This window comes from Capra hircus, chromosome 6, assembly GCF_001704415.2.
Source record: "Capra hircus breed San Clemente chromosome 6, ASM170441v1, whole genome shotgun sequence".
NCBI lineage: Eukaryota > Metazoa > Chordata > Mammalia > Artiodactyla > Bovidae > Capra > Capra hircus.
Genome location: NC_030813.1, coordinates 89,746,062 through 89,765,644, shown reverse-complemented (window position 1 = coordinate 89,765,644; position 19,583 = coordinate 89,746,062). Strand labels below are relative to the sequence as shown.

The 19,583-nt window shown below is 38.8% G+C and overlaps 1 protein-coding gene across 1 annotated transcript in view; it reads right to left on the bottom strand.

Moving 5' to 3' along the window:
- Nucleotides 1-19,583, bottom strand: part of LOC102179276 (probable bifunctional methylenetetrahydrofolate dehydrogenase/cyclohydrolase 2) — a 125,029-nt gene that overhangs the window by 383 nt on the left and 105,063 nt on the right. The gene's annotated exons all lie outside the window — the stretch shown is intronic.

The following is a 19,583-nucleotide window of genomic DNA, read 5'->3' as shown; positions in this document are numbered from 1 at the left end:
CTTACAGAGAAAAGGTAGAAACAAAGCAAGAAAACCACTTATTAGTTATAGCTTTAATGCCCAGCTTTACAGCCTAGTTGGCTGTTTGTGATAGGTTGTCCTTAGCTTTCAATTTCATAACCTTGAGGCATTTCCAGACCTAGATTTTGATTTGCTTATGTAGACAGCTGGGGCATTAGAGCCACCTCAGTCCAAGGGTTTCTTTGTTTAATTAACAGAATACACTGAATTTTTCTACATTACATGTATAACTCTAGCATCCTCAAATAATTTTTACAATGAAGCAGACTGTAACACACACACACACACTTCTGTATATGATACTGAATGTGTATGAAAAAACACAAGGCCAACACTGTAGCATAAAACTTCACACAGTTCAGTTAGTGCTACATGATGAAAATTTAACCTATTGTGTAGCACAGGGAACTCTGCTCCATATTATGTGGCAGCATGGATGGGATGGGAGTTTGGGGAATAATAGATACATGTAAATGTATGGCTGAGTCCCTTTGCTGTACACCTGAAATTATCAAACATTGTTAGTTGACTATTCTCCAATACAAAATAAAAAGTTTAATAAAAGAAAATCTGTAACCCATGATTGATTCAGTTCAGTTCAGTTGCTCAGTTGTGTCCAAATCTTTGCGACCCCATGGACTGCAGCATGTCAGGCTTCCCTGTCCATCACCAACTCCCAGAGCTTGCTCAAATTTGTGTCTTTCAAGTCGGTGATGCCATCCAACCATCTCATCTTTTGTTTTTCCCTTATCCTTTTGTGTTCAGTCTTTCCCAGCATCAGGGTCTTTTCTATGAGCCACTTCTTTGCATCAGGTGGCCAAAGTATTGGAGCTTCAACTTCAGCATCAGTCTTTCCAATGAATATTCAGGACCGATTTCCTTTAGGATTGACTGGTTTGATCTCCTTGCAGTCCAAGGGACTCTCAAGAGTCTTCTCCAGCACCACAGTTCAAAGCATCAATTCTTTGGCATTCAGCATTCTTTATGGTCCAACTCTCACTCATGGCAAATAGATGGGGAAACAATGGAAACAGTGAGAGACTTTATTTTGGGGGGCTCCAAAATCACTGCGGATGGTGACCACCACCATGAAATTAAAAGACACTTGTTCCTCAGAAGGAAAGCTGTGACCAACCTAGACAGCATATTAAAAAGCAGAGACATTACTTTGCCAACAAAGGTCTGTCTAGTCAATGCTATGGTTTTTCCAGTAGTCATGTATGGATGTGAGAGTTGGACTATAAAGAAAGCTGAGTGCCACAGAATCGATGCTTTTGAACTGTGGTGTTGGAGAAGACTCTTGAGAGAAACTTGAACTGCAAGGAGATCCAACCAGTCCATCCTAAGGGAAATCAGTCCTGAACATTCATTGGAAGGACTGATGTTGAAGCTGAAACTCCAATACTTTGGCCACCTGATGGGAAGAACCAACTCATTGGAAAAGACTCTGATGTGGGGAAGACTGAAGGTGGGAGGAGAAAGGGACGACAGAGGATGAGATGGTTGGATATTTGAGCAAGCTCTGGGAGATAGTAAAGGATAGGGAAGCCTGGTGTATGGCAGTCGATGGTGTCACAAAGAGTCGGACACGACTGAACGACTGAACTGAACTGAGCTCACATCCATACATTACTACTTTGACTAGACGGTGGACCTTTTAGTAAAGTAATGTCTCTGCTTTAATACGCTGTCTAGGTTTGTCATAGCTTTTCTTCCAAGGAGCAAGCATCTTTTAATTTCATGGCTTCAGTCACCATCTGCAGTGATCTTGGAGCCCAAGAAAATAAAGTCTCTCACTGTTTCCGTTGTTTCCCCATCTATGTGCCATGAAGTGATGGGACTGGATCTTCATTTTTTGAATGTTGAGTTTTAAGCCAGCTTTTTCACTCTTCTCTTTCACTTTCCTCAAGAGGCTCTTTAGTTCTTTGCTTTCTGCCATAAGAGTGGTGTCCTCTGCATATCTGAGGTTATTGACATTTCTCCCCGCAATCTTTATTCCAGCCTGAGTTTCATTCAGTCCAGCATTTCGCATGATGTACTCTGCATATAAACTAAATAAACAGGGTGACAACATACAGCCTTGATATACTCCTTTCCCAATTTGGATCTCGTCCGTTGTTCCATGTCCAGTTCTAACTGTTGTGTCTTTACCTGCATACAGATTTCTCAGGAGGCAGGTAAGATGGTCTAGTATTCCCATCTCTTGAAGGATTTTCCACAGTTTTTTGTGATCCACACAGTCAAAGGCTTTGGTGTAATCAATAAAGCAGAAGTAAATGTTTTTCTGGAATTCTCTTGCTATTTCTATGATTCAACAAATGTTGGCAATTTGATCTCTGGTCCCTCTGCCTTTTCTAAATCCAGCTTGAACATCTGGAAGTTCTTGGTTCACATACTGGTGAAGCCTGGCTTGGAGAATTTTGAGCATTACTTTGCTAGCATGTGAGATGAGTGCAATTGTGTGGTAGTTTGAACATTCTTTGGCATTGCCTTTCTTTGGGATTGGAATGAAAACTGATCTTTCCCAGTGATTGACTCAATTATGTGTAATTCCAGTTAACTATTTCTAAAATACATGATATTAGTCTCTAAAGGGAAGACAGGATACAAACAGTTTAGCACTATCCATTATATTAAAATAGTCTTGCCAGGCTTCTCTGTCCATGGAATTCTCCAGGCAAGTATACTGTAGTGGTTAATCATTCCCTCCTCCAGGGGATCTTCCTGACTTAGGGATTGAACCCTGGTCTCCTGAATTACAGGCAGATTCTTTACTGTCTGAGCCATCAGGAATGCCTTGTTATAACAACAGCATCATGTATACATGGATAATACATTCCAGTCCAAGTCTAATAAAAACATTAAAGATATTAAAATTAACTGAGCAAATACACATAGTCCTGTTCTAAGGTATGAATAAAGATTTCTTCTTCAGTGAATATACTCAAAGAAAATGACAGAGAATTTTTAGCAAGTTTTATTTAAGAACGTTCCCACACCCACAATATTACAGGTGAATGGCTTCATGAATTGACCTACTGGTTCAGTGTTTCACCGTGTGAATAAGAAAAATGAAGTTTTCCCAGGTAACTCTTTTAATACAAAGTTAGCATACTGAATACTTTAATGCAGACTCTGACCTCATTAATCACATGCTATTTAGATTTATTGCCTTTTAAAGTCTACTCTTAGATGCTTCTACAAACATGAAATCAGTAGATGTTTTCGAAATCTTAATTAAGCGTTACTTTTGTACAATTTACATTGCCTTTTTGAAATATGGTTTGTAAAATTTGCATTTATCTTAAGTGTATTTAGTTTAGTTTAGTTCAGTCGCTCAGTCATGTCCGACTCTGCAACCCCATGAATTGCAGCATGCCAGGCCTCCCTGTCCATCACCATCTCCCGGAGTTCACTCAAACTCACGTCCATCGAGTCGGTAATGCCATCCAGCCATCTCATCCTCTGTTGTCCCCTTCTTCTCCTGCCCCCAATCCCTCCCAGCATCAGAGGGAGTCAACTCTTTCCAATGAGTCAACTCTTCGCATGAGGTGGCCAAAGTACTGGAGCTTCAGCTTTAGCATCATACCTTCCAAAGAACACCCAGGGCTGATCTCCTTTAGAATGGACTGGTTGGATCTCCTTGCAGTCCAAGGGACTCTCAAAAGTCTTCTCCAACACCACAGTTCAAAAGCATCAATTCTTTGGTGCTCAGCTTTCTTCACAGTCCAACTCTCACATCCATACCTCACCACTGGAAAAACCATAGCCTTGACAAGACAGACGGACCTTTGTTGGCAAAGTAATGTCTTTGCTTTTCAGTATGCTAGTATATTGTAATTTTTTACTCATATGTGTGTGTGTGTGCTCAGTCATGTCTGACTCTGCGACCCCATGGACTGTAGCCTGCAAGGCGTCTCTGTCTGTGAGTTTTCCAGGCAAGAGTACTGGGACGCGTTGCTATTTCCTACTCCAAGGAATCTCCCCAACCCAGGGATCTAACTTGCTTCTCTTACGTCTCCTGCACTGGCATGCAGACCCTTTACCACTAGCTCCACCTGGGCCTTTTAATCATAAGAAAAGCAAAGGAATAACATTCTTTTACTTGAAGAAAAGTCCAGATAAGCTTGAAGACATCACCCACCAAAAGAGCCCGCTAGTGTATACCATGAATCGTCTCATGGCATATAACAAAGAAAGGATAAGAGTATAATGATTTGGAAGATAATATTTTGTTTTTCCAAAATGTGCCTCTATATAGGAAGCATGTCCTTTCCTGGCTGTAATTCAATCCAATGTACTCTATTCTGCAGAAACACTAGGCTGTGTCAACATCTAATTCACAAATCAATACGAATTCTTGGTCCTTACTTCCTTTGCTCTTGTTAGTCCTTCCACCTGGAATATACTGCTACCTTATCCAAATAAACAACTCCTTTTATTTTATTTATTATTCTTTTAAAGCCAATAAAATGTTACCTGTTTATAATTTTTCTTAAAAATTCTTCCCCCTCAATATTAAATTAAAAGTGTTGCCATCTATGTTTCCAGTCACTTTTTACCAAACTCTGTTAAATGAAATTTAGCGCAGTGTGCTATTCCTTTAATTAGACACTGGCCCCTAGAAGGCAGAAACTGTCTTTGGGGTGATTATTGTCTTTTTTAATCTTAGAACTTCTCCATGCACAGGTGAGGCATTCAGTAAGTTATGAAAACATAAAGTAAGTAGTTGTTGAAATTTAAAATCTAAAATCAATTTGCAGGAATGTGACCATGTTTTTGATTGGATATAGACAGCATAAAAACAATTTAGTTCAAGTTAATTTACTGAAATTCTCAAGCTACATAAGTAGCTGGTGGGTGACAAACTGCATTTTTCACTTTCAAAAAAGCTAACTTGATGGTATGAACAGCGCCTTCCAGGACCTTTTCTATAGGATTAGAGAAAAATGTCTTTAAAAACTGCATCAGATCTCTAGAAGAAATGTATTGTACTGCTATTATTTATTCTGATAGTATGTAAAATCATATATTTGTAAAGCACTGACTTTGAAATAGTAATAGATAAAAATGGAATACTACTGCATAATATGGTACATTAAGAATCAATATCAAAGTAAATATTCAATGGAAAACATTAAAAAACTATTTCATAGTTAAAAGATAGAAGCAGACAAAATTGGGAATCCATTCTGGGTATGCAATCATTTTTTTATATAATTTGGATTTCAACTTTGAAAAGTGAAGTGGCTTGAAATTATTTTTATATGGAAAAATAGTAATAACCATAGGCAGTATCCATTAAATACTCACTACTTGCCAAGAATTGTAGACACATCATTTTAATAATTGATATTTAATTATCATTTCAATAGCTGAAGAAAGTGTGGCTCACTGAACTTAAAATGACTTATCATTCTCTAATATGGTAGAGACATTATTCACAGTCAGGCTTGAATCATTTTGTGGTTCCATAATTCCACCTCATCCCAATGCAACTGTATTACCATGACCTGAACAAGTGGAAGGAGAAGGAAATGGCAACCCACTCCAGTGTTCTTGCCTGGAGAAAACCAGGGACAGGGGAGCCTGGTAAGAAGTCGTCTATGGGGTCACACAGAGTCGCACATGACTGAAGCGACTTAGCAGCAGTAGCAGAAGAACAAGTGGAAAAGCTCCAAGAAAGGCTTATGTGCCCCAAATCAACTCAGTTTTCTCAAAGGGTTAAGAGGATATTAAGAAAAAAGAAACAAAAAGGGGAAAGTTCTAATATTGTAATTTACCTCCAATTTTACTATGAGTACTCAGAGTTCATCATCTTTGAATTATGTCAGCACTTAAATTTCAACTGGCTTAGCAGTTTGAGTTGCTTTCTTTCTTGGGTGAAATTCAGATCAGATAAAGCACTCGTCTGTTCAGATGTTATGACCCTCCTCTTTGAAATTATGTTTTTCACAACATGCTTACTATTGCATTCTTTTGCTAAAAAAGTGAGGCTTGAGGTGGAGGAATAGGGAATGAGGATGAGCTGCCACATGAAATAATACCCGCCTGAAATGTGTGGCTCTATGTCTGCTCTCTTGCACACTTTACTATGCAAACCAGCATATATCTATCCTGTCCTGTCACTTCATAGAATCAAGACTATATGATGGGTAATGGGACTTCGCCTGTCCTGGGTGAGGACTTCTCTGGACTTCCATGAACATTTAGTTGTATCAACAGAGCCTTGTAAATTATCACTAGGCAGAATTTAGTGACATCACTGTCAACACATCTGGTTTTATTCAAATACTTATTTCAGATATTTTTATCTTTGACATAACTAGTCAGGTATGAAAATGGAATTTGTACAGAGTCATGAGAGGCAGACTGTGTTGAATTTGATTTAAAAAATATAAGATCTCTATTGCTTTTGACTGGATTTTAATTATGATCTATGTCTGAGAAAGAACTGCTAAGTTTTGCTGCTGCTGGCTAGTGTTAATGTATTCTTTTTCTATTTACATAAGGACCAGGGTATGGAAGCAAGTGATTTCTCAAGAAATATGAGGAATTATCACTGGCAAATGCCAATGAGTACAGATGCCAATGCTTAAAAGAAATTCTCTTAGTCTAATTACTTTGCATAACTATTTCAAGGCTGTCCTAAGTAACATGTTTGTGAAAAGAGTTAAGTTCAATACCTCTCTAATGCTCTGAAAAGCATTTTCCCCAATCATGTTTGAGAAAGAGTAAGTTAACAAGCATTACATCACCAGAATAACTTCTCATTGATTGGTCTTTCCCTGAGGGCAAACAGGGTTTGCACCTGTTTGCAGAAGATGATGCTATTAAAGATTAATCCTATTATGTGTGAGAAAAGGTGTTCTATATGCTCCATTGAAAAGAATGACAGAAGAATTTTAAGGCAATAATTTCATTCATAAACTTATTTACTGTGAGGGAGTATGTTTGTATTTTAAGGAAAATAGTAAAATTCTGTACATATAGGAATCAGGAATTAGATCTTGATTGACATTGATGCTTTCATCAGAGACTTATGAACAGATATCACAAAACCATGATTAGATTAAATTTCATAAAGTCAACATGATTTTAGAGTTACTGAAACTGACAATGGAGGCAAGTAAAATAATCCTCAAATCCTGTTGTTACTTGTATGGAACTTACTTTAGGGAATGAGATTTAGATGGAAATGACTTGATGATTTTAAAGCAGTTCCCTAAAAGTAAGAATATTTTGAGGAAAGGTGACAATCATCATGATAATTTATCTGAATGACTTCTTTCTAAACTGTTGACTCTGCAAAATATATTCTATAATTTCCTTAAAAATAATGCCTATCAGCAAAATTCAGACATTAGAGAGTGTGTGTTCAGTTGTTTAGAAATAAAAGAGCAAAGAGCTCAAAGATTAAAATCAGTCATTCTGGACACAGGATTTGCCTTTGTACATACCATTTCTGCCATACCATTTCTGCACTTCTCCATCCAATGAATATTTATTCTTCCTTTTCAGATCTGGCTAAATGCTACTTCCTTTGTGGTGCTTATTAACTCCCCAGCTACATTAACTATTCATTTATTGATCCATGAAATTTACTAGCACGATTTTCAATTTGTCATCATGGAGTATGTTGGAATCTCCTGAGAACTGTAGTCAAATTAGATATGCCTCCTCCCACCTTATGATTCCAGAACGCACCACTGAGAATCACTGCTGAAATGAGAGATGTTTCTAATGAGGGTAGGGAATAGTATACATATAAACATATGTGGAGGAGATTTAAATGTGGTTAAAATCCACTGCTTCAATGAAGGTTATTTCATGTGGTGGCCTCCGACTTTCCAGTCAAGTCCCAGCCACCCCCAGTGTAACACCTGAATGCCTCATTGGTCAAAGCAAGTCACATGGTCAAGCTCAAATTTAAAGGCTTCGAATAGGAAGAATCACCAAGTCACATTGCCAAGAGGATGTGCCCATGAGGCAAGAAGATACGTATAGTCATTTTTTTTAATCTACTGTAATAAGTCTCTTGGATTTCAGTCTCTACCTTATTAGCTATATAACCTGCTGCCAGATTTATTCTTTAAAACATAGATTAGATCATTTCAGCTTATAAATATCTGTTGAATTTTGACTGTCTTTAGCCACCCAGCTAGCTCAGTGGTAGACTGCCTTTAGAAAATATAAATTCTTTGTCATGTCAGCTAGGATCTTTTATGATCCAGCCCTACACCTTGTCTTGCAGTATGTCCGAACCATTGCATATTTTCTGAACTCCATTATTCACTGTTCCAACACATGCTCAAAACTCCCCAGAGAGATTTATCAAAAAAGTTTCTTGAGAAAGACAGCCACTGTCACTATCCCTTGGAACTTATAGTCTAGTTGGGAGATTTATATTATAAATATGATTACCTACATAATAATTGAGCTAAGGCTATGATATGTTCTACAAACAAAATGCTTACTGCACTGTGACTGTGTTGGGAGGACCTAACTGAGGTTGAGCATATGAATATCTCTGCCAAGTCCAGAAATCAGAGGATGAATCAACTTTTCCAGGTGAAATGGAGAGGTAGGGAATAAACAGTGTCCTTGATTGGGGAACGGTATTTGTGATAAGGTAGAAATAAGACTTCCCCCAGGCAGAAAACGGCATGAATTCTTGGAAACACTGCAAGAATGTCAGTGGGGTTGACATGTAGAAGTGAAGGGAAGAGTTTCAGGAGATGACATGGAGGAGTCTAGCTCATACAGCGTAGCAGATAATGATACAAATTTGGGGCATTAACCTAAGAACACTGGTTAAGCATTTTATTTTTGTTTATTGACGTATAGTTGATTTACAATGTGTTAATCACTGCTGTACAGTGATACATTTATATATACTCTTTTTTACATAGTCTTTTCCATTATGGATTATCATAGGATGTTGTATATAGCTCTCTGTGCTATACAGTAAGACATTGTTGTTTATAACGTATTTTTAAAACTTTGAAAAAAATATTCTGATGCAGGATAACTCAAATGGGGAAAACTGCCTATTCTGTATATATTTTTTTCTAATGGGATGAGCTTATCATCTGGGCCAGAGAAGTGAGAACACCAAAGAAGCAACATAAAGGTAAACTTGCTGAGGTGGGAATAAATTCTGGTTCTTGTGAGAGCACTTCAAAGAGGAACAGAGATCAAACTGGGGTCAGAGAGCATTTGTAAAGTGACAGAAAAGCTTCAAGATTTTATGAATGTCTGAGGGAGTAAGAAAGAAGGAAAGTATGCAGTGCAAATACCGGGAATAATAAATGCAAAGGAACTTTGGACCTGACAATGAAGCCAATGCAATGGAGGAGCTCAAAAAAGTGCATTATGACTGAAGCACATGGTGCAAGCAGAGAACAGACAGAGAAGAGGCTAGGAAGGTGGTCATGGGCTGCATGACCACGAAGTGAAGGGTCAGGACACTTGAGTTGGGTGATGACAGCTGTCGTTACTGTGTTCAAGATGAATAAGCTTTTGAAAAAATATCTTTTGCGAATAAACCTAGTGATTTATGTATTTAAGAATAACCAGCTTTTCAAAATGAGAAATTGGAGAGAAAAAATGTATGGTGGTTTAGTCACTAAGTCGTGTCTGACTCTTGCGACCCCATGGATGGTAGCCTGCCAGGCTCCTCTGTCTATGACATTTTCCAGCAAGAATACTGGAGTGGATTGCCATTTCCTTCTCCAGAGAATCTTCACCCAGGGATTGAGCCCCAGTCTCCAGCATTGCAGGCAGATTCTGTATACTGCTAAATAATTTTCAGAAGAAAATTAGAATAAAGGAGAAATCCAAGTTTTATTTTCATAAAGTTTTAGGTTCTTGAATGCTATTCAATTATTTTTCAAGAAATCCCTTTTCAGCATGAAATATGTATCTAATCTACTATGCTTCCTTTTCTCCAATATGTAGATATCTACTCTTTATCATGTGACTGATTTCAAATTTCTAAAGGGAAGAATTAACACAGGTTTGGCTTGACATAATTTCCATCATTTCTTACTTGAAGTCAACCATCTTTCAGTTTGAAGGCACGAAGAATAGGTATGGTGCAGGAGTTATTCATGTTTAAAATCTGAGGTAATGGAGGGATGATGAAAGAAACCAGGTGTACAGATTAGGTATGTGCCTTAAAAAAAAAACCAGGGGTGACACATGGTCATAAGGTGTGGAAATATTGCTAACGAAGGATACTTATAGCAACATAAGGGATTAAAATACTTTTTAACAGTTACAGTAAGAATAAAGGAAGAAGTGTGTGATCCTTAACCTTTTGGCGCCAGCAACCCATGCTTCATGACAGGATATCTCTGGCTTGTGTGTTGTGTGTCATTATTTCCTCTGAAAACTTTACTTTCCCAGGTTTTCAGGATCTGAGTTTAATAATCCAGACTCTCATCTTAAACACTTTGTTAGGAAGACTCACTAATTTTTAAGCAGATAGTGAATTTCTATTGCTATATGACGTGCGTGCTCATTCACTCAGTTGTGTCCGACTCTTTGTGACTCTTTGCTCGCCAGGCTCCCCTGTGCATGGGACTTTCCAGGTAAGACTACTGGAGAGGGTTGCCATTTCTTACTCCAGGGGATCTTCCCAACTCAGGGATATCAAATCCACGTCTCTTGTGTCTCCTGCATTGGCAGGCAGATTCTTTATCACTGAGCCACCTAGGAAGCACCATAGTATGTGATATACTGACTCCAAAGTTGCCGAATAATGGAATTTACATATATACCTAAATAGAATTAATTTTGCTAATACAGTTTGGAAATTGTATATTCTAGTTAAGTCAAAGAATGTATTTGTGCTTTACAAATCTATTCTTGGGTAGAAGAGAAAGAATTGATATGTTAAATTCCCACAGTACTGTTTTATTTCCATTTGTATTTTGTCCATTTCTCTGTCTCTTGCAAAGAAGTACTCTATGGCCCATATTAGATTTCCAGTAATGTTACAACTAATTTTTAAAACCAACTCCCTTCCCTAAAAGGAAAAGGAATTATTCTTTATTTGTGGCAACCAGCAGCAGAAGGAAAACTCCTCGTTCCCTTCATGTGAATTTCTGTCTCCTCCTATACATGCGTAATTGTCCAAATTAAATGCTTAGAGATTTTCCCTTGCTTCTAAATGCAGACCATTTAGAAGCATGACCTCCCAAACACATCCGCTGTAATGAAGGGAAGACAAGCTTCAGGAAAATCAAGTAGGTAAATAACAACCAGAAAAACCTGACTTGCATGAGACTGGAGAAATAGTATGACTCAGGAGATAATATGGGAAACACTCCACTTTCTCATATGGTTGATACAAAAAATGAGAGCATGATGAGCCAGAGAGAGAGAGTAAAGGGCTCCTTGACAAATGAATGGCTTGCCACTGGATTCTTGTGAGGCAACCGGGAATCAGGTGCCCCAGAGACAATTTACCAAGCTTTTTCTTGCATTTGTCTAGCTGTCTGACTCCTGGGGTTTCTACAAGTTATTATATATATATATATATATATAATATATATATAATAATACTCATTATTATGGCACCCAGTGGAATATTAATGGAATGGGCAGGATTAATACCCTACTAGGGACAAGAATATGAGACTTTGGTTATATTTTTATAAGTTTTTTCTTACAAAGACTTCCCTCAACCATTTAACTTAAACTGGGTAAGGTGGCTAAGTCTTTTCTTTCTTCTTCTTTTTTTTTTTTTTTTTGCTTTATCTGCTTTATTCATTATGTTAAATCAAATCTATATTCACACCAGTATTCTTGCCTGGAGAATTCCATGGACAAGGAGCCTGGTGGGCTATAGTCCATGGCATCACAAAGAGTCAAACACAGCTGACTGACGAGAGAGATGCCAAGAGAAATACAGATGTAAATTTCTAAAACTACCACTCACAACTCAGAAGGCCTTCAATGGAGTCAAATAACAAATGAATCACCTGATCAAAATCTGAAATTGTTTTCAACAAACTGTGAACCACCAGAGGAACCTCCTCTCTGACCATGAATAGTGTCAGCCATCATTGCTAGTTTCCATTTTGGTGAGCAGGAGTAAGGATCTCCGCTAGGATATTTCTAGTACTCCGTCAACATGACGAAAATATCTTCCTTTCATGACTTCCTTTATTAAAAAAAAAATCATTTATTCTTGTCATTCTCCCCAATCCTTTTTCTTCCCTCCCCAGTCCTTTTTCCTCAAGCCTCTGAACATTTGTACAGCAGAGTGGCAAATCTATAAACCTAGATAGGCTGGCTGGAGTATCCTCAAAAATCACTGGCACTGTCTTGGTCCCAGTAGTCTGCCATAATCAACCTGAGACACTAGGGCATAAAGTTTCCTTCCTATAGATATTTTTATTTTAAAAAGACCCTGAGAAACAACTTGAAAAAAATAACTCACCCTTAAGTATAAAAGAAGAAGAAGGACTTCAGAGGCATCAAGTACTTCTGTTTTGGTAGACAACCTTTTATGCTTCAATTTAACTCTTCTCCATATGTGTGTGTGCTCAGTCATATCTTTGTGACCCCATGGACTGTAACCCCACCAGGCTCCTCTGTCCATGGAATTTTCCAGGCAAGAATGCTGGAGTGGATTGCCATTTCTTACTCCAGGGGATCTTCCCTACCCAGAGATGGAACCCTAGTCTCTTGTGTTTGCTGCATTGGCAGGCTGATTCTTTACCACTGTTGCCACCTGGAAAGTCCAACTCTTCTCCACATAGGTAAAGAATACAATGTCGAATATGTTCTACTAAAATGAATGTCTTTAAAGGTTGACCTGATTTCAAAGACCTAGACTTTAAGCCTCTTGTCCATGTCGGCAAGATGGCAGCTGGCTCAATGGTCACGATCTCATTGTGAACATCAGTGGTTCTACCTGTTTTCTGAAATGACAGGTTGGCACGATGACCATGGTGTTAGTAATAGTCTCTCTAACAGAGATTTTTGCCAGTTTCCATCAGCTCTTTCAAAATGACTGGAAGAGATCACCTCTGGGCTAGAGTGTTCAGTTCAGTTCACTTCAGTCCCTCAGTCATGTCCAACTCTTTGAGATCCCATGGACTAAAGCACACCAGGCATTCATGTCCATCACCAACTCTCAGAGTTCACCCAAACTCAAGTCCATTGAGTTGATGATGCAATCCAACCATTTCATCCTCTGGCATCTCCTTCTCCTCCTGCCTTCAATCTTTCCCAGCATCAGGGTCTTTTCAAATGAGTCAGTTCTTCACATCAGGTGGCCGAAGTATTGGAGTTTCAGCTTCAACATCAGTTCTTCCAATGAATATTCAGAACTGATTTTCTTAGGATGGACTGATTGGATCTCCTTGCAGTCCAAGGGACTTTCAAGAGTCTTCTCCAAAACCAGAGTTCAAAAGCATCAATTCTTTAGAGATCAGCTTTCTTTATAGTCCAACTCTCACATCCATACATGACTACTGGAAAAACCATAGCTTTGACTAGATGGACCTTTGTTGGCAAAGTAATGTCTTTGCTTTTTAATATGCTGTCTAGGCTGGTCATAACTTTTCTTCCAAGGAGTAAGCGTCTTTTAATTTCATGGCTGCAGTCATCAGCTGCAGTGATTTTGGAGCCCCAAAAAATGAAGTCTGACACTGTTTCCACTGTTTCCCTATCTATCTGCCATCTATCCTAAAAGTGTTAGATCTTCTTTTATACTAAAACTGGAGTTTTGAGCTAACACTAAGAAAAGTTTATATTTTGAGTCAGACTGATCAACTGTATTATTATTGACTGAATATTTGCATTCCTTAAAATTCATATATTTAAATCCTACCCTCTAGTATGATGATATTAGGAGGTGGGACCTGTTCAGTTCAGCTCAGTTGCTCAGTCATGTCCGACTCCTTGTGACCCCATGGACTGCAGCATGCAAGGCTTCCTTGTCGTCTCCTTCTCTTCCTGTCTTCAATCATTCCCAGCATCAGGGTCATTTCAAATGAGTCAGTTCTTGACATCAGGTGTCCAAAGAACTGGAGTTTCAGCTTCAGCATCAGTCCCTCCAATGAATATTCAGGACTGATTCCCTTTAGGATGGACTGGTTGGATCTCCTTGCAGTCCAAGGGACTCTCAAAATTCTTCTCCAACAGCATAGTTCAAAAGCATCAATTCTTCAGGGATCAGCTTTCTTTATAGTCCAATTCTCACATCCATACATGACTAGTGGAAAAACCAAAGGTTTGACTAGATGGACATTTGTTGGCAAAGTAATGTCTCTGCTTTTTAATATCCTGTCTAGGTTGGTCATAACTTTTCTTCCAAGGAGCAAGCATCTTTTAATCTCATGGCTGCAGGCACCATCTGCAGTGATTTTGGAGCCCCCCAAAATAAAGTCTCTCACTGTTTTCATTATTTCCCCCATCTATTTGTCGTTAAGTGATTGGACTGGATGCCATGATCTTAGTTTTCTGAATGTCGACTTTTAAGCCAACTTTTTCACTCTTCTCTTTCACTTTCATCAAGAGGCTCTTTAGTTCTTCTTCACTTTCTGCCATAAGGGTGGTGTCATCTGCATATCTGAGGTTATTCATATTTCTCGTGGAAATCTTGATTCCAGCTCAATGCTTCATCCAGTCCAGCATTTCTCATGATGTGCTCTGCATATAAGTTAAATAAGCAGGATGACAATATACAGCCTTGATATACTCCTTTCCTGATTTGGAACCAGTATGTTGTTCCATGTCCAGTTCTAACTGTTGCTTCTTGACCTGCATCCAGATTTCTCAGGAGGCAGGTAAGGTGGTCTGGTATTCCCATCTCTTGAAGAACTTTCCACAGTTTGTTGTGATCTACATAGTCAAAGGTTTTGGCATAGTCAATAAAGTCAAAGTAGATGTTTTTCTGGAACTCTCTCGCTTTTTTGATGATCCAGTGAATGTTGGCAATTTGATCTCTGGTTCCTCTGCCTTTTCTAAATGCAGCTTAAACATCTGGAATTTCACGGTTCATGTACTATTAAAGCCTCGCTTGGAGAATTTTGAGCATTACCTTGCTAACTTGTGAGATGAGTGCAATTATGAAGTATACTTTGAACATTCTTTGGTATTGCCTTTCTTTGGGATTGGTATGCAAACTGACCTTTTCCAGTCCTGTAGCCACTGCTGAGTTTTCCAAATTTGTTGACATATTGAGTGCAGCACCTTCATAGCATCATCTTTGAGGATTTAAAATAGCTCAACTGGAATTTCATCTCCTCCACTAGCTTTGTTCATAGTGATGCTTCCTAAGGCCCACTTGACTTTTGCTTTCCAGGATGTCTGGCTCTAGGTGAGTGATCACACCATTGTGGTTATCTGTGTCATGAAGATCTTTTTTGTGTAGTTCTTCTGTGTATTCTTGCCACTTCTTCTTAATATCATTTGCTTCTTTTAAGTTCATACAATTTATGTCCTTTATTGTGCCCATCTTTGCATGAAATGTTCTCTTGGTATCTCTAATTTTCTTTAAGAGATCTCTAGTCTTTCCTAGTCTATTGTTTTCCTCTATTTCTTTGCATTGATCACTGAGGACGGCTTTCTTATCTCTCCTTGCTATTCTTTGGAACTCTGCATTCAAATGGGTATATGTTTCCTTTTCTCTTTTGCTTTTTGCTTCTCTTCTTTTCACAGCTATTTGTATGGCCTCTTCAGACAACCATTTTGGCTTTTTGCATTTCTTTTTCTTGAGGATGGTCTTGATCACTGCCTTCTGTACAGTGTCATGAACCTCCAGCCATAGTTCTTCAGGCACTCTATCAGTTCTAATCCCTTGAACCTATTTGTCACTTCCACTGTATAATTGTAAGGAATTTGATTTAGGTTTTACCTGAATGGTCTACTGGTTTTCCCTACTTTCTTCAATTTAAGTCTGAATTAAGCAATAAGGAGCTCAGGATCTAAGCCACCGTCAGCTCCTGGTCTTGTTTTTGCTGACTGTATAGAACTTCTTCATTTTTGGCTGCAAAGAATATAATCTATCTGATTTCGGTATTGACCATCTGGTGATGTCGATGTGTAGAGTCTTCTCTTGCGTTGTTGGAAGAGGGTGTTTGCTATGACCAGTGCAATCTCTTTGCAAAATTCTCAGGACCTTTTAGGAAAAGATTAAGTCATTAGAGTTCCAACTTTCAGTACTTAAAAAAAAAAATTCAGGGCGCTATCATGATTTCTGTGACATGTAAAGATACAGTGAGAAATTAGCTGCCTATAACTCAGAATGGGGTTCTCACCAGAACCTGGGTATGATGACACTCTGATCTTAGACTACCAGTGTCCAGAACTATAAGAAATAAATATTTGTTCTTTATGCCACCTAACCTTTGATAATTTGTCATAGCAGCCCAAACTGAGTAAGACATACATCATCAAATTAAATTATTAACATGGAAAACTCAGTTTAATTTTGGTTCTTTATAATATCACCACAGATTAATAGTTCTCTAAAAGTGATTCATTCCAAAATAGCTTTATTTCCTTAGAAACTGGTAACATGCTCTTACTCTCCCAGCTTTAGAACATACATTTAAGAGTAAGTAGTACCAAAATCAGCTTCCCAGGTGGCACTAGTGGTAAAGTTCCTGCCTGCCAATGCAGGAGACCCTAGAGACACAGGTTCAATCCCTGGAGCGGGACTATCCCCTGAAGGAGGGCATGGCAACCCACTCAAGTATTCTTGCCTGGAGAATCCCATGGACAGAGGAGTTTGGTGAGCTACAATCCATAGGGTCACAAAGAGTTGGACATGACTGGAGCAACCTAGCACGCACACACAGTACCAAAGCCACTTCCAAAAAATGGTTACTTTGACATATAACCTAGAGAATATAGTGCTTCCCTGGTGGCTCAGATGGTAAAGAGTCTGCCTGCAGTGCAGAAGACCCAGGTTCAATCCCTAGGTTGGCAAGATACCCTGGAGAAGGGCATGGCAACCCACTCCAGTATTCTTACTGGAGAATTCCAGGGACAGAGGAGCCTGGTGGGCTACAGTCCAAGAGAATGCAAAGAGTAGGACATGACTGAGAGACTAACACACACTAGAGAATATAAATTCTGTGGGAACAGGGACTCGGTCTATCTGTGTGTGCCAAATCCCTGGTACCTTGAAGGTGTGTTGAGTGAGAAGTGTGCACTGAAAAAACCAATGTATGATTCAGTGGATGTATCACTACTGAACCTAGATTGCTGTAGATTAATAATGTGTCAGATGCCACCTTCAGTGGGAGCTTTTGTTCCCATTCAGGCAACTATAAGGAATTATTTCTGTAATGTAAGAGTAACACTAGAGATTTATAAGTTATCCAGGATTACCATGCAATATCCAGTGATATGGTTGAGAAGGTTGAGAACTGGTGTGGGATCAAGATACAAAAGCAACGGAGGACAGGAAGCTTACATTACAGAGGAGTACAATTCAGTAGGGGATGACTAAATAAAAGTGTAAGGCAGTACAGGGTTAAGAATAGAAAGAGTAGGGCAGATTGAGACCTACTATGGGAGTTTGGAGAAGATGGGGACTATTGGGTGACAACAGGTCTGACTGGAAGAGAGCTGAGGTCAGAAAAGTAATGAGGAGCTGAGTGGTAATTGAAAGGTGAAATTACATATGTCCAGGTTAGTACTCTGGTGGGAATGGAGAGAAAGGCTGAATAATGTGCACTTACAAACACACACATACACTGTTTTTTGCCAGATATTACGCTCAGGAAGTCTCATACATTAGCTCATGTGAGGTGATTATTTCATTTAATCTTTATAACAACTCTATAAGATAGGTATTATTATCTCAGTTTTTTGGATGATAAAATCAAGTCTCAGAGAGGTGAAGTGATTTGCCAAGATCCTAATTGTTTTAAGCAACAGACCTAGAATTCAAACCTTAATCACTCTAACTCCAAATTATAGCCTTATATAAAATAGTGTACATAACATAAAAAGATCATGGAGTAAAAGGTAACTCTCAGGTTTTGAATGTAGAGTTCCATACATAAATAAGACATCTCGAAGCACCTATAGTAAAAGAAGAGAAAATATAGATGAAAAGCTGCTTTGAAAAGAACTTCAGGAGTTTTAATTCCTTTATAGTAGTTTCTTATAAGAACAGAACCTTCTGTGTAATTCTGGATCCTCTTCTGTCCTCAAATTTTGACTACGGCATTTGAATTTTGAGGAATAATTCTGACCAGATGGAGTCCCAAATTATAGGGTTCTTTTTGCTCTAGGAGAGATTTGTCTAGTGGAGATTCTTTTGAAGAATGCATGGTAAGGCTATAACTATTTGGACCAAATCACAATTATTTAGAATATCATACTTTCCTTATTCAACAATGTTGGATCACTTATTGAGTACATAAGGCCTTTTGGACTCTTTCCTCTTTCCTTTTGATCTGCTGTTCCCTTCCCATGGAAAGAGCCCCATTTTTTTCCTGCCCACTCTCTGCCCTATATACACATAAATAGATGAAATTCACTGATCATTTCAAACTCATCTCAAAAGAATACCTTCACTCCTGCCTATTTGAGAACTCTTAGAGTCATAAATAATTCTCCTCTTTCTTTTATATCTAATCACTTAGCCAATCATTCTAACTCTCCTTTTAAATTTTATCTACCATCTAACTACCTCTTAATACTTTCAACCATTACCACCTGGGTCCACACCCCATCTTGGATAATTTCTTACCTGGATAATTACAATGGGTTCTTAACAGGTACCCTAACAGGTACCTCACCTCTCTAAGGTACCCTAACAGGTATCCTAACAGGTACCTTAACAGGTACCCTAACAGGTATCCTCACCTCTCTAAGGTTGATTTGTTATTCAAAAAAACAGGATGATCTTGTTAAATGCAAAAAAAAAAATGCATAAATATCCTGCAAAGGCTTTGGCATAAATCCTCAATGGCTTTCCACTGCACTTAGAGTAAAATTCAAATTCCTTTCCATGGTCTGTAAGGCCATTCATGATGTGGTACCCCTGCTGCTTCCTCTTTATTTCCCAGCATTCTTCCCCTTATTTATTTTGTCCCCAGTTACAGTGGCCTTCCTCAGCTTATCAAAACCAGTAGGCGCATTGTACCTCAAGGTTTTCACCCTGCTCATCCATGTGTCTAGACTGTTCCTGCCCCATATATCCACATGGCTCTCGACTTGACTTTGTTCAGATCAGCAGTTAGCCTGCTGTGACCACTCTTTCTCAACAACCTAAGGCCATCAATCTCTAGCCCTGGCCCCCACATATTGTTTTATTCTTGTAACATTAAATACTGCCTAATATAGTATGCTGCTGTTGCTGCTGCTAAGTTGCTTCAGTCATGTCCGACTCTGTGTGACCCCATAGATGGCAGCCCACCAGGCTCCCCCGTCCCTGGGATTCTCTAGGCAAGAACACTGGACTGGGTTGCCATTTCCTTCTCCAATGCATGAAAGTGAAAAGTGAAAGTGAAGTTGCTCAGTTGTGTCTGACTCTTAGCGACTCTGTGGACTGAAGCCCACCAGGCTCCTCCATCCATGGG